This window comes from Sphaerodactylus townsendi, linkage group LG06 (assembly GCF_021028975.2).
Source record: "Sphaerodactylus townsendi isolate TG3544 linkage group LG06, MPM_Stown_v2.3, whole genome shotgun sequence".
In the NCBI taxonomy this organism is placed as follows: Eukaryota; Metazoa; Chordata; class Lepidosauria; order Squamata; family Sphaerodactylidae; genus Sphaerodactylus; species Sphaerodactylus townsendi.
Genome location: NC_059430.1, coordinates 128,799,474 through 128,815,534, shown reverse-complemented (window position 1 = coordinate 128,815,534; position 16,061 = coordinate 128,799,474). Strand labels below are relative to the sequence as shown.

Below are 16,061 nucleotides of genomic sequence, written 5' to 3'. Positions count from 1 at the left end.
GTTTCCCTCCTCCTCCACATAAGTGGCAAATTCTAAATCGTTGGAAAGAACCGAATTTGTTTCCCTCCTCCTCCACATGAGTGGCAGATTCTAATCTGAAGAACCGAATTTGTTTCCCTACTCCTCCACATGAGTGGCAGATTCTAATCTGAAGAACCGAATTTGTTTCCCTACTCCTCCACATGAGTGGCAGATTCTAATCTAAAGAACCGAATTTGTTTCCCTACTCCTCCACATGAGTGGCAGATTCTAATCTGAAGAACCGGGTTTGTTTCCCTCCTCCTCCACGTGAGTGGCAGATTCTAATCTGAAGAACCGAATTTGTTTCCCTCCTCCTCCACATGAGTGGCAGATTCTAATCTAAAGAACCGAATTTGTTTCCCTACTCCTCCACATGAGTGGCAGATTCTAATCTAAAGAACCGAATTTGTTTCCCTCCTCCTCCACATGAGTGGCAAATTCTAATCTGAAGAATCAAATTTGTTTCCCTCCTCCTCCACATGAGTGGCAGATTCTAATCTGAAGAATAGAATTTGTTTCCCTACTCTTCCACATGAGTGGCAGATTCTAATCTGAAGTATCGAATTTGTTTCCCTACTCCTCCACATGAGTGGCGCATTCTAATCTGAAGAACCGAATTTGTTTCTCTACTCCTCCACATGAGTGGCAGATTCTAATCTAAAGAACTGAATTTGTTTCCCTCCTCCTCCACATGAGTGGCAGATTCTAATCTAAAGAACCGGGTTTGTTTCCCTCCTCCTCCACATGAGTGGCAGATTCTAATCTGAAGAACCGGGTTTGTTTCCCTCCTCCTCCACATGAGTGGCAGATTCTAATCTAAAGAACCGCATTTGTTTCCCTACTCCTCCACGTGAGTGGCAGATTCTAATCTGAAGAACCGAATTTGTTTCTCTACTCCTAAACGTGAGTGGCAGATTCTAATCTGAAGAACCGAATTTGTTTCTCTACTCCTAAATGTGAGTGGCAGATTCTAATCTGAAGAACCGAATTTGTTTCTCTTCTCCTCCACATGAGTGGCAGATTCTAATCTGAAGAACCGAATTTGTTTCCCTACTCCTCCACATGAGTGGCAAATCCTAATCTAAAGAACCGAATTTGTTTCCCTACTCCTCCACATAAGTGGCAGATTCTAATCTGAAGAACCAAATTTGTTTCCCTACTCCTCCACATGAGTGGCAGATTCTAATCTGAAGAACCGAATTTGTTTCCCTACTCCTCCACGTGAGTGGCAGATTCTAATCTGAAGAACCGAATTTGTTTCTCTACTCCTCCACATGAGTGGCAGATTCTAATCTGAAGAACCGAATTTGTTTCCCCTACTCCTCCACATGAGTTTTGGCAGATTCCTAATCCTGAAGAACCGAATTTGTTTCCCTACTCCTCCCACATGGATTCTGACCAGCTGGCCCAATGATTCTAATCTAAAGAGCCGAATTTGTTTCCCTACTCCTCCACATGAGTGGCAGATTCTAATCTGAAGAACCGAATTTGTTTCCCTACTCCTCCACATGAGTGGCAGATTCTAATCTGAAGAACCGAATTTGTTTCCCTACTCCTCCACGTGAGTGGCAGATTCTAATCTGAAGAACCGAATTTGTTTCCTTACTCCTCCACGTGAGTGGCAGATTCTAATCTGAAGAACTGAATTTGTTTCCCTACTCCTCCACGTGAGTGGCAGATTGTAATCTGAAGAACCGAATTTGTTTCCCTAATACTCCATGTGAGTGGCAGATTCTAATCTGAAGAACCGAATTTGTTTCCCTAATACTTCACGTGAGTGGCACATTCTAATCTGAAGAACCGAATTTGTTTCCTTACTCCTCCACATAAGTGGCAGATTCTAATCTGAAGAACCGAATTTGTTTCCCTACTCCTCCACGTGAGTGGCAGATTCTAATCTGAAGAACCGAATTTGTTTCCCTACTCCTCCACATAAGTGGCAGATTCTAATCTGAAGAACCGAATTTGTTTCCCTAATACTTCATGTGAGTGGCACATTCTAATCTGAAGAACCCACTTGTTTCCCCTTTTACCTCCCACAGATCTCGTAATCTGAAGGAACCTAATTCCCTACTCCTCCAAGCATTGAGGTGGCAGATTCCTAATCTGAAGAACCCACTGTTTGTCCCACTCTCCCAGATCACCCGACAACCTAATTAGCCTCCCACTTTGAAAGTAAAGGGTGATTCCTAATTCCCATGGCCTCCACCTCCTTACTATTGAAGACTGCTGGTTGACCTTGGGCTAGTCACACTTCTCTCCAAACTCTCTCAACCCCACATACCTCACTGGGCATCCAGTTTTTTTAGTGGCTCACAAAACATGGTCAAGGTCAAAACAGGCATTAAGTTTCCCTGACTGCCACACACAACCTCAGCAGTGACCTCAGCAGCTGCGCCAAAACAAACAAAATGAATTTCAACAGAGATAAATGTAAAATTTAGGCAGAAAAAAATGAAATGCGCAGATATAGGATGGGTAACACCTGGCTTGACAACACTACATGCAAAAGGGATCTGGGAGTCTTAGTAGACCACAAACTGAACATGAGTTAGCAGTGTGATGCGGCAGCCAAGAAAGCCAATGCGATTCTGGGCTGTATCAATAGCAGTATAGTGTCTAGATCGAGGAATGTAATTGTACCTCTCTATTCTGCTAGGTTAGACTTCACCTGGAATATTGTGTGCAGTTTTGGGCACTGCAATTCAGGAAGGATTTGAGCACCAGCTGGAAGGGGTCCAGTGGAGGGCAAGCAAAATGGTAAAAGGTCTGGAATCCATGCCCTACGAGAGACTTAGATAGCTGTGCATGTTTAGTTTGGTGAAGAGAAGGTTAAGAGGTGACATGATAGCCGTGTTTAGATATTTGAAGGGATGTCACGTTGGTGAGGGAGCAAGTTTATTTTCCGCTGCTCCAAAGACTAGGACCCGGAGTAATGGGTTCAAGGTGACGGAAAAGAGATTCCACCTAAACATCAGGAAGAACTTCCCGACAGTCAGGGCTGTTGGACAGTGGAATCTGCTGCCTCGGAGTGAGGGGGAGTCTCCTCCTTTGGAGGTTTTTAAAGAGAGGCTGGATGGCCATCTGTCGGGAGTGCTTTGATTGTGTGTTCCTGCAAGGCAGGGGGTTGGACTGGATGGCCCTTGGGGGTCTCTTTCAACCCTATGGTTCTATGAAAAACCCCAAATTATGTGGCTCGTTTCTGAAAATGGATCCCCCACTTATGCTAATGCTGCACACGAGTCCTACCTCAGAAATGTATCGCATATTCCACAATAACAGCATCGATGCCGAGGCCTATTTTCAACTGATGCATATTTTCAGCTGAAGAATTGTGAGCACAAAGCTCTAAGGCCCCGGAGTTGATGGGGGAGAGACGGAATGGTAAAGACCTTCCTGCCACTTCCAATCATTTCAGCACGCCTTGCGCCGAGCAGCTTTCCTGATGCGCTGGGTCTCAAATGTTCACTATGCACGGGAATGAAGCCACGAGGCTTTGAAGAAGAAGTTTGGATTTATATCCCCCCTTTCTCTCCTGCAGGTGACTCAAAGGGGCTGACAATCTCCTTGCCCTTCCCCCCTCACCACAAACACCCTGTGAGGTGGGTGGGGCTGAGAGAGCTCCGAGAAGCTGTGACTAGCCCAAGGTCACCCAGCTGGCGTGTGTGGGAGTGCCCAGGCGAATATGAATTTCCCAGATCAGCCTCCACAGCTCAGGCGGCAGAGCGGGGAATCAAACCCGGTTCCTCCAGATTAGATACATGAGCTCTTAACCTCCTACGCCACTGCTACCCACATGCCGTCAGCATCATGACATAAAATGCTGGGACCTGGGCGGAAGAGGAAGAAGAGTTTGGATTCATACCCCGCTTTTCTCAACATTAAGGAGCCTCAAAGTGGCTTCCAACTCCTCCCCTTCTCTCCACCGCAGATACCCTGTGAGGCAGGTGGGGCTGAGAGTTTGAAGAGGACTGTGACTGGCCCAAGGTCACGCAGCAGGCTTCATATGGAGGGGCAGGGAAACAAACCCCGGTCCACCATATTAAAGTCCGCACTCATGCGGCGGAGTGGGGAATCAAACCCGGTTCTCCAGATTAGTGCCCACCTCTCTCGTCCACGACACCACACTGGCTCTCTTCCCTTCTTTCCTGGTACTTCCCTTCCTTTGCTAGTGCGGCCATTTGCAAACAACAGGACATGTTAGCCTGCTCTCAGATGCTATGCAGCGCCATCACGATCTGTGGCCATCAAGTGGTATTGCAGCTTTTGCTGGCAGCCTTCTGGCAACCGGAAAGACAGACAGTAGAATAAACCTGCTTAATCTGGCCTAACAGTTTTGTCCCAGCAGTGGACTGTGTGGCTTTCTCATCTGACCCTCCGCATAGTCCACCGACCATTGGGCCTGTACACACCACCAAAGAAGAGTTTGGATTTATATCCCCCTTTCTCTCCTGTAGGAGACTCAAAGGGGCTGACAATCTCCTTGCCCTTCCCTCCTCACAACAAACACCCTGTGAGGTGGGTGGGGCTGAGAGAGCTCCGAAAAGCTGTGACTAGCCCAAGGTCACCCAGCTGGCGTGCGTGGGAGTGCACAGGCTAATCTGAATTCCCCGGATAAGCCTCCACAACTCAAGCGGCAGAGCTGGGAATCAAACCCGGTTCCTCCAGATCAGAGTGCACCTGCTCTTAGCCACTGCTCTTAGCCACTACGCCACTGCTGCTCCCATGAAACCTTTTCCTGTCCAAACGTAACCTGCCCCTCCTTAATCCAGGAGACATTTCTCCCACCCACCGTAAGTAACTACTCTGTTGGAACGTCACGAATCCGGTTCATGCTTGGAGGCCTTTACACCCAAGTAAAAAAACACAACAAGCACATGCCATCGTGGTGAAAGGCAGACGTACCTCTTTCGTCCCTGACCCAAGTCCGGAAGAACCTACGCTCACATTTTCTAGCTCCGCTTGCCGAGTGGAGCTCACCTGTTCCGCTGACCTGCTAGGATGTCTCCTTCAATGCATCACCCGCAACAGACTCGGATCCAAGGATCGGCTGTACGTCAGCTCCATGGCAATAAAGGAAGGAGCTGAGCCAGCCGGCTTGTAAGCAGCTACATGCTGAAATGCGGGATCCAGACAGGAGACAAATCCCGGGTGCAGATCACCGCTGCTGGGGTACCTGGAAGTGGTTTGGGGTCTGTCTCAGAGGCAGCCAAAAAGGATTTGATTTCTTCTATGCAGGGCTGGGAGTCAGCATCGTCGGTAATTCTGCCCCCTCCTCCCCATTTGCGATTAAAGAATTTTTAGTTGATCCACTGCCTGGGTCGCAAGCGATTACATTTAAATATAATTTGCACATCAACCCCAACGACACGTGTTCCTTTCCAAGACACCGAAGAACTCACGATTCCAGAAAGAAAATATACCCTTCGGCATGAGACGGAAAGGCCGTCTTGAAAAACGTTCCCTCTCCTAGACCACGTTACAGCAACACGTGCGAAGCCAAGACTATCTCTGTGACCCAATGCGTGCGGCTTGAGCCTCAAAATGCCACCACTTGAACATTGCTCCCCTCAATTAATCCAATGAAGGTTCACCTGAGCAATCTGCCGAATTTCGACACTCTCAACAACAAAAAATTATTCGGCACAAAACAGGCACCGAATTTCCAGCCACAGACGTTTCGTTCACCCGATGTCTTGCACTACCTTTTGCCCGAGCTCACGCACACCTGACTCTTCTTTTGCTGGCGAGGATTTATAAATGTTTATTTTTACATTTTAAGTCCAGGAGTACACGGTCACTTTTCTTCCTGCGTGATTTCCCTGTCTCAATGTCCCCACCACCAACTTTTCAGAATTTTGAACCACCCAGCCGATGGAGCCATTTTCTTACACAGCCACGACGTACACCATTTTCTCCTCTTCCTCTCTATCCTCCCCTTCGTATACAGCTATACGCCCAGGCATGTTTTAAAGGGGATTGCGTTTCTGGTAGTCAGCAAATGATGCACACACATATATATATCTAGCTGGATAATTTATATATATTTTTATATATATATATTTAAGTCAAAGGGAAGGCAAAGAGTGGTCCAGCTATTAGGGAAAGATTGTCTGCGCGGTCAAAGGGGAGAAAACACACACACACGTGTGTGGTTTATGGAGCAAATCACACTAGACAGCCCACGAAGGAGGGATGTGTCAGCCCGGGGACAGCGAAAGAAGCAGTCCTCGACCGAAAGAGCAGCAGGTGCAGATACGAAAGCATGAATAGAAGCCGGGAAAGAGCGGACCCAACTGTCGTGCTTGCAACGACAGAACACAGAATATGGCCTCCCAATTGGGAAACTGTGGTGGGTGCCAGGAATCTTAGCTTCCAGATAGTTTTGTATTCAAAAGAAAAACCGAAGCAAGTTGCTAGTCCTCGTGGCTTGTGACTAAAAGGCTGTTAAAAGCAAGCATTTCTGGGGCTACATGTTCACGGCTGCTTCGGTCGCAAAAGGAGTGGAAGGAACCAAGCCCGTAAACCAGTGATGGCGAACCTTTTCAAGACCGAGTGCCCAAACTGCAACCCAAAACCCACTTATTTATTGCAAAGTGCCAACACAGCAATTTAACCTGAATACTGAGGTTTTAGTTTAGAAAAAACAGTTGGCTCTGAGGCATGCGTTACTCGGGAGTAAGCTTGGTGGTAGCTTGCTTTGAAGCAACCATGCCACTCTTTGAGCCGGTGAATCACAACCCTAGGAGGGTTTACTCAGAAGCAAGCTCTGCAACCAAGCTTAGTCCCAGGTAAAGGATCGCGCTTTAGTTCTTTGCATGAAAATCAGTGGGGTTTAACAGCGCTTAACAGGGTTACGGACACTGCTTCCCCAAAACTAGGTCTTAGATTTAGGACTAATAATTTAGCCCAGCAGCCCAGGCCAGCCTAGATGTGTGTGTGTGCCCACAGAGAGGGCTCTGAGTGCCACCTCTGGCACCCGTGCCATAGGTTTGCCATCACTGCCGTAAACCATTTAGAAGAAGAGGAAGAAGAAGAGTTTGGATTTATATCCCCCCTTTCTCTCCTATAGGAGACTCAAAGGGGCTTACAATCTCCTTGCCCTTCCCCCCTCACAACAAACACCCTGTGAGGTAGGTGGGGCTGAGAGAGCTCCGAGAAGCTGAGACTAGCCCAAGGTCACCCAGCTGGCGTGTGTGGGAGTGCACAGGCGGCAGAGCTGGGAATCAAACCCGGTTCCTCCAGATTAGATACACAAGCTCTTAACCTCCTACACCACTGCTGGTTTGGATTTATATCCCCTCTTTCTCTCCTTTACACAGAATTAAAAATCCTTTGCAGTTATTCCATATTAGGTAGGATAACTAATTCTGCACACATTTAGAAATACAGCAACCAGAACAAAGAAACAAAAACGAACCCAAGGAGGGAATGGATGCTTGGCCATGTGAGAACCTCTCTGCCTACCCGACCTCGCAGAACCAGTGTGAGAACCACAAATGTCCCCTCAAACTGCTCAGAGGAAGGGCGGAGTAAACAAATGTGATGGAGATGGATATCTGCCTCAGACTCGGAGCGTTCGGCTGAGGATTTGGGATCCGAATGTTAAGACCTTAGGACAGTGATGGCGAACCTTTTTGAGACCGAGTGCCCAAATTGCAACCCAAACCCCACTTATTTATCGCAAAGTGCCAACCCGGCAATTTAACCTGAATGCTGAGGTTTTGGTTTAGAAAAAAACTGGTTGGCTCCCTCTTCCTCCGCCCCACCCACTCGAGCAGGGGTCAGCCTGCTGTAGCCTCCAGAAAGTCCTTCCACTGCACACCACTTCCCCTGTGCCTCTCCAGCATCTCTGTCTCCTCTGCACACTCCCCCCTTGGGCAACAGCTACCCGGAGCACAGGCACCAGGCTCGCCAACCGAGTCCTCCGTGCTCACCGCGGTGCACGCACGTCCTGCTCAGTGGCCCAGGCCAGCCTAGATGTGTGTGTGGGGTGTGTGATTTTCCGTCCCCCAAATGATGAACTCTGTTTGCGTGTGCCCACAGAGAGGGCTCCGAGTGCCACCTCTGACACCCATGCCATAGGTTCGCCATCACTGCCTTAGGAGATTTGAGTCTTCAGAACCCCCCGCCCCCAACCCACCAGTCAGGAAAATCACAAATTCAAGAAGCCAGCACTTCTCAACCATTTTTTCACTCATGGGCCCTTCCACAAAAAATTTCCCTAAAATTGTACCCCCATATTATAAGCCAAATCATTGCATCTTTTTTTTCATGTGCCCCCAAACACTCTGGCGTGCACCCCAGGGGGTGTCTGTACCTCCGGTTGGGAACCACTGTAATAAGCAATCGTGACGACAGCCACTGCTGCTTGCTGACTATTTCGCTCCCACATCCAAACATATGGGGTTGACTTCAGAAAACAGGTTCCTAAAGAAGAAGAAGAGTTTGGATTTATATCCCCCCCTTTCTCTCCTGCAGGAGACTCAAAGGGGCTGACAATCTCCTTGACCTTCCCCCCTCACAACAAACACCCTGTGAGGTAGGTGGGGCTGGGAGAGTTCCGAGAAGCTGTGACTAGCCCAAGGTCACCCAGCTGGCGTGTGTGGGAGTGGACAGGTTAATCTGAATTCCCCAGATAAGCCTCCACAGCTCAGGTGGCAGAGCGGGGAATCAAACCCGGTTCCTCCAGATTACCGTGTTTCCCCGAAAATAAGACAGTGTCTTATATTATTTTTTGCTCCCAAAGATGCACTATGTCTTATTTTCAGGGAATGTCTTATTTTTCTGTGTTCTGTTCGTCGGGCATGCTTCCAGACAAAGACTTTGCTACGTCTTACTTTCGGGGGATGCCTTATATTTCGCACTTCAGCAAAGCCTCTACTATGTCTTATTTTCCGGGGATGTCTTATATTCGGGAAAACAGGGTAGATACACGAGCTCTTAACAGTGCCCACATAGCCAATGTGGTGTGGTGATTCAGAGCGGTGCGCGCTAATCTGGAGAGCTGGGTTCCATTCCCCACTCCTCCACATGAGCGGCAGACTTAATCGGTGAACTGGGTTTGTTTCCCCACTCCTTCGCATGAAGCCTGCTGGGTGACCTTGGGCCTGTCACTGTTCTCTCTGAACACACTCGGCCCCACCTGCCTCGCAAGGTGTCTGTTGCGGGGAGAGGAAGGGAAGGAGATGGTGAGCTGTCTTGAGCTTCCTTACAGGAGTGAAAGGCGGCGTATAAATCCAAACTGTTCTTCTTCTTCATAGAGCAGTGGTGGCGAACCTATGGCATGGGTGCCAGAGGTGGCACTCAGAGCCCTCACTGTGGGCACGAGCAAACAGAGTCGCCCCCCCCCCCACATCTAGGCTGGCCTGGGCCGCTGGGCTCAAATATTACCATTAAACCTAAGACCTAGTTTTGGGGAAGCAGTGTCGGTAACCCTGTTAAGTGCTGTTAAACCCCACTGATTTTCATGCGAAGAGCTAAAGCGCGATCCTTTACCTGGGACTAAGCTCGGTTGCTGGCAATGGGGCTTGCTTCTGAGTAAACCCTCCTAGGGCTGTGATTCACCCATTGGAAGAGTTGCACGGTTGCTTCAAAGTAAAGCCACCGACTACCACCAAGCTTACTCCCGAGTAACGCACGCCTCGGAGCCAACCATTTTTTCTTAACTAAAACCTCAGTATTCGGGTTAAATTGCCGTGATGGCACTTTGCGATAAATAAGCGGGTTTTGGGTTGCAGTTCGGAGCACGCAGGAAGCCGGGCACTCGGCCTCGAAAAGGTTCACCATCACTGTCAGAGAAATTCCAAGGAAAGCAATAACGTTTTTTTAATAAAAAAAACCACAGACCCCGGACCTCAGCATCAGGACTTTAGCGACACCGGGCATAGCGTGGCAACCAACTCCGATCAGCTCTGGGAATTATAACTCAGTGAGGGAGTCAAGAAATCTTGTCCTCGGCCCAATCACAAAACCTCAGGTGACAGAACATAAAGCTTGGGAAGCTTCTTGGTGTAGAGATATTTGGAGGTGTGTGTGTGTGTGTGTGTGTGTGTGTGTGCGTGTGTGTGTAAGTCAAGATTTGGGGCTGTTTTAGAACATTCCAACCAGGTGCATCGACGGCTAAGCCATGACCTCTCCCTTGTGGTGTTAAATGAACACACCAAATTGCTTAATCCCAAAGCAGGCTAAATGAGAGCAGCCAACTCCCGGTTGGGACCTACCTGGCGGTTTGCCGGTAGAACCTGGGAGTGCAGGGTTGACCGAAAGGGAGGGCCCTTGATAGGGTCTAATGTCATGCAGTCCACCTTCCAAAAGAGCCATTCTCTCCAGGAGAAGTGGAATGAACGTTTCAAATAAACGCGATTTGCATAGCGTGGAGATTACTTGTAATTCACGGAAATCTCCAGCCCTTGCCTGGGGGTTGGCAACCTTCATCACTACCTCGCTGGCTCCTGTCTGGTCATGACTTTCTAGGGCAGTGGTGGCGAACCTATGGCACTCCAGATGTTCATGGACTACAATTCCCATCCGCCCCTGCCAGCATAGCTGATGGAAATTGTCGTCCATGAACATTTGGAGCGCCACAGGTTCGCCACCACGGTTCCAGGGTCTCAGGCAGAGAAATGCCTTTCCTGAAACACGAGATGCTATAGAACCGTGGTGGCGAACCTTTGGCACTCCAGATGTTACGGACTACAATTCCCATCAGCCCCTGCCAGCATAGCTGATGGAAATTGTAGTCCATGAACATCTGGAGCGCCACAGTTTCGCCACCACGGTTCTAGGGTCTCAGGCAGAGAAATGCCTTTCCTGAAACACGAGATGCAATAGAACCGTGGTGGCGAACCTGTGGCACTCCAGATGTTATGGACTACAATTCCCATCAGCCCTTGCCAGCGTGGTCAATTGGCCATTCTGGCAGGGGCTGGTGGGAATTGTAGTCCATAACATCTGGAGTGCCAAAGGTTCGCCACCACTGCTATAGAAGGAGCCAAGAGCTTCCCCACTGACTCTCCGGCCGCTGCCCATGGAAGCAGCTACCCTGTCCTTACAATTTTCACATGCCTCAATGAAGCCTCCATATCCAGAGGCAGTCTAGCTGTGGCTACTGAGGAGAAACAGGGAGGGGCCAGCAGTTTTCATGTTTGGAAACCGAACGATGGACCCCGTTTGTGGTCTGCCCTGACGGGTCTCTTATGATATCTTCGTCCAAGACCAAGGGTGCTTCTATCTGTTGAGAGAGGCAGTTCGGAGCACGCAGGAAGCCGGTTCGGTCGCAACGAAGGCCTTGCAGATATAAAGCAACATCTCTAGAATTTTTTTTTTAAAAAGGCAGCCTGTTTCCTGTTACAAAAGTCAAGAAAAGCCCATGAACTGGATCCAGTCAAAGAGAAAGGTTTCATAAACAAGAGGCATAAGATGGCTATTCTTTCCTGGACGAGGGACGGAGAGGAGATGTTTCTCCTAAGATGGCTCCCACCGCATGCGGCTTTTGCAAATCCTTGACCTAAAATGGGTAACAATTTAATTTGTTGAAAATTCAGCTGTTATTCTTTAAGGATGATTTTTTTTTTGGTTCATTGATCAGGCAGGTTTGGTTGAAATCGATCACCGAAATCCAACTGATTAATCGACTGCGGCTGGCAGCCCGGAGCTAAAGACGATGGAACCAAAAGGAACGGCTGGCGAAGACCACGCTATGAGTCAGCAGTGCTGAGGGGTTATCTACCACACCAGCAGATCCTAGGTTCTATACCATATCAGCAGTCATGGCTTCCTCCCAAAGGATCCTGGGAACAAATTCTTCCCGAGCTTCAATTCCCTGGGTCCCCATAGGGCAAAGGAATGAGTGTGTGGCCAACTGAAGTCTGTGTGGTGTAGCTATGATCCTGATCGTCTCAAGCCTAACTACCAAACGCTTGCCTAGACCCTCACATTCCTCCCATTCCAATCTCGGTTCTAACTACTGAACCACTTCCATTTTCTGAACCTCCGACTCACAAAAGCATATCTCCTGAGCACCCTATTGCTTGACCATTCTGCAATCCTATCAAACTGCTCCCCCCCGCCCCACCGCCACACAACCTGTCAGGCCTTCCAATCTGTCCACTGAAAGAAAATACCCAAATTTCGAAGCACCCAAACTGGACATTTAATGTAAAATAAAACAAAATCTCAATTTTTTTTTGCTTTCCCCTTTCCAGATCCCCCCTTTTCTTTCTGTTCTAATGGCGCAAAAGGTGGTTTGCGTCGCAAGAAGGAGAAAAACGAGACAGGTGGAGCAACTACATAACCACCAACAGACCCATATCTGTCCCTGATCCACACCACTGAGAATTTACAGTGGCGCCCCGTTATCCAGGATATGAACGGAGATTTATTTTCTAACCCCCTCCTCGCAAACACAGAGATCTTTGCTACAAAAGTCAAAGGCAGGAAGCATCAACCCCCCATATATATATATATATTAAAAATAGCACAAAGTGTTTTCAACATACAGGTGACATCACAACGCGTTGCCATGGAAAACGACATTATGTATTACAAGATCAAAGATGTTGAAGCAAAGTCGAGACACATATTCTCCGTTTTGGAAGCCAAGTTTTTTTTGGGGGGGGGGGTGAGAAAAAAGAGAATAATTGACAAAAAAAATTTCCAAAAAAGAAGAGACTTTTAAAAATGAAACCCGAACGATCCCCTTGCCACGAAAATGCACAAACACCAGAATCAACCCCCCATTTTCCAGTGCAACACATTTTTCTTCTTCCCCGCTGTAACCTTACATATGCCTCCTCTTTTTTTTTAACCAAAAAGAAGAAAACATTGAATGCATTCAATGCAAAGTTTGTACACACACACACACACACACCACACCACAAAAACACACAACTAAAAAACCCGAATAATTGGAGATCATCTCAAGGTAACGCAAACACGAATTCAGGAGAAAAAAAACCCTGCCACCATTGGGGGGGGGGGGGGAGAATGCAAGAAGAAGACTTTTCAAATTATAGCAGTTCCCCAACGCACCTTTCACAGCGAAGCCCACAACGGGAGATATAAAACACGCCATAGAAGAAATCTAAGGGGCACACACCTGTCTCTCTGTGGCCTTGTCACAGGCAAGGATTCCAGGGGGGAGGGGGGGGGACTCAGAACCGATTTGCAACCCACCCACCCATTCCCTGCCAAGCGCTCATCAGCGCAGCATCCTGGAGACCGTTCCACACGCACAACCCCTCCCCTCATTCATAAGCTTAGGTGGGAGGAAAAGAACATGAAATAACATCACATCCCAACCGTCCTCGGGAGAAACACGGAGGCAACCTCCCCCCCCCCCACTCCACGCACGCACACGCGCGAGAAAAAAGGTGACACGGTTCGTCTCAAAATACATACTTCCAATTTCAAACCTTTTTGCAGAAGTGCAGTCGGTGGGGGGGGGGGTGCAATGGTATCGAATCTGCAAAATGAGAATTCAAAAAAAATCTCTGCACCCCCCCTTTCTTTGCACCCCCCCACTCAGGATGCCGGTTGTTAACAGTCTGCTTAGAATCTGCAAGTCCACCCACCCTTCTCTCTCTCTCTCCCCCCCCCAGCCCTCCCCCCCCAATCGCCTCCGTTGCCAGTGCTCTGGCTTTGCAAAAGGTAAGATTCTCTATGGCCCCAACTGCCTGTTCCTTCAGCCCATCTCAATGGAAACCCTGGGCTGGATTTTTGTGAATGGAGGGTCACATGACCCAGACTAGGTTCTTTGTCCCTGTCTCTTGAATAAACAACAGGTGAACAGGAGGGGGGGGGGTTAATATGTGTGTCATACACATATCATATAGATATAAGATATAAGATATGGCAAATACAAGACCGAAGGGGGAAAATATGCAGAAAAACAGAAGATCTTATTCCCCCTCCCCCCAGCTTAAAAAAAAGACAGAAAAAGACATGCCCAGTCCCCCCCCCCACACACACACTATGACACAACAGGCTTAACAGACCCCCCCCCCCTCTGGCCCCCTTCCCATCAAAACTGACTGGCAAGGAAAGAGAAAATGTAGCCCACCATGATGAATCTTATCGCTCCAGCTCGCCTTTTTATGAATGACTCCCGATGCAAATAGCACTGATTCACAAACAAATAGACCCCCACCCTCTTTTTTTTTTTTTTGGTGGGATTGAATTTCATTCATAAAAAAGACCCACCATCACGGTCAGGAAAAACCAAGCCTCATTGAAGAAAACACACACACACTCTCACATATATATATATACACACACACACACAGACAGATGCACAGATGCACAAAACATCACTTAAAAAAGGGAAAGGATGCAGTTACAGCTGTCAGGCAGAGATTTAAAAAAAGAGAAAAGAAATATTAAAGCGTGCCAAAGATAGGTTTTAAAAACATGCAAGGGATTTTTTTTTTATGAATGGAGGGGACGTTTCTCTCCCCCTCTCCAACGCTGTAAATTAAAATGACATCTCGTTCTTTCAGAAAGAAGACGCCCGTTCACCCCCCCACCTCTAATTTTCACAGGAGGGGTGGGTGGTGAATAAAAAAAAGATATATCAAAAGAATGACTCACTGTGAATCGCTGTCCGTTATTGCCAACGGGTTGCCATTTCACCCTGGCAGACTCTCCCGTCCCCATTATTCAAAATTTCAAGGCGCATATAGAGATATGCATAGGTCTTATTGATAAATATATGATAAAGACTGTCACCATCACCATAAAGATGAGAAACTAAGCAGCCATTTTTCCAGCTTGTAGAAATTAGAATCGCCTCCTAACCCCCCCCCCCCGCTTCAATCCCCACCCCCCTGCTCCCTTTCCCCACCTCTGCCCAGTCCACCAGCCCTACTGGTTTCCCCTCCCTGCACCTGTTCAGAACTGCTTCAGGGGCCCGGCCGGATACTAACCAGACACCTGGGTGCTCAGAATGGGTTTCTTGCACGGATGATGCAGGGCCACAAGCTGGGGGAGAGGGGGGGGGGAGAGAAAGCAGACTCCAAAGCTGAAAAAGGAAGAGAGAGAAAGCGGTTTCCACCTGGTCCTAATGCCCTGAAAGAATTTGAAAAGAGATCAAAAGAAAAAAAAAGGATTGGGGGGGAGGGAGGAAGGCAAGAGGGGGGAGATCGAGGGAAAGAGGAAGAGCCCGAGGAAATGTTATTCACCTCTGTGTCTCGTCCAAAGGGAAGCTGGAACCGGCAAAGGGAAGAGGCAGATCCCTAAGAACATAAATGCTGGTTCCTGATCCACCGAGGCCTGTTCAGAAACATTAACAGACAAGCATAGATGGTTCCAAGGGGCTTTTCCCCCCCAGTGTTTTGCATCCCCCTCTCTATGCTGGAAGGCTGGTTCGTCCAGAGAAGGAGAGAATGGGTGCACAAAATGGAATAATTGTTTAAGCAGCCCTTCCAATTAATCAGTAACTGGCAGGCCCTGCCGGTTTGGTGCTCCCCCAGCTGTGGTTCGGAAATCAAACCGCTGCTCTGGTTCGGCACGGTGCAAGGCAAACCGGCCCGGGCACCCCTCCCCTAACACCGAGAGGGTCAAGAGGACCGAACAGGCAGCAGCGAGCAATTTCTGAAATCGACCATTTGTGTTTTACGCGACCGGATGTTGCGAACGGTGGAAATCGACTTGGCCCTCTGGAAGATGCTCCCAAACTCTGGAAGGATATTTGGGGTGGGCAAACGAAGCCTTCGGGGGTTACGAAAAAGCAAAGGGGTGAGAGCAAATGGTACTTTTATGGGGGGCAAACGAGACCACGGACCAGGGAACCGATTGCTGGAGTTGGCTTTCATCTCGGCTTTGATCAAGAGGAAGGTTTTCTCGCCATGCATGTCAAATGTAACAGCAAAGGTGGGGAGATTGTGTGTTATTGACTGCCAGTTCCTGTGGGCATAGCTTGTTCTTATTTTGCACCCATGCAGGCTTCACACAGACATGTCACGGCCTATATAATATGAATGTCATGGCCTTGTGGCCACGGCCTCAAACAGATCCCAAAGCCTTGGAAAACGGCAAGGCTT

At 48.4% G+C, this 16,061-nt stretch overlaps 1 protein-coding gene across 3 annotated transcripts in view; it reads right to left on the bottom strand.

Annotated features, from left to right (window-relative positions):
* SPRED3 (sprouty related EVH1 domain containing 3) overlaps positions 1–15,010 on the bottom strand; it is a 32,549-nt gene extending 17,539 nt beyond the window's left edge. Inside the window, exon 1 of one of the 3 annotated variants that reach the window (XM_048499364.1) lies at positions 14,946–15,010. The gene's annotated coding sequence lies outside the window, so the exon portion shown is untranslated. Of the gene's footprint in view, positions 1–13,422; positions 13,551–14,610; positions 14,689–14,945 lie in introns of those variants that run through there. The other 2 variants (XM_048499366.1, XM_048499365.1) reach the window with 2 other exon arrangements.
* Positions 15,011–16,061: the final 1,051 nt, after the last annotated feature.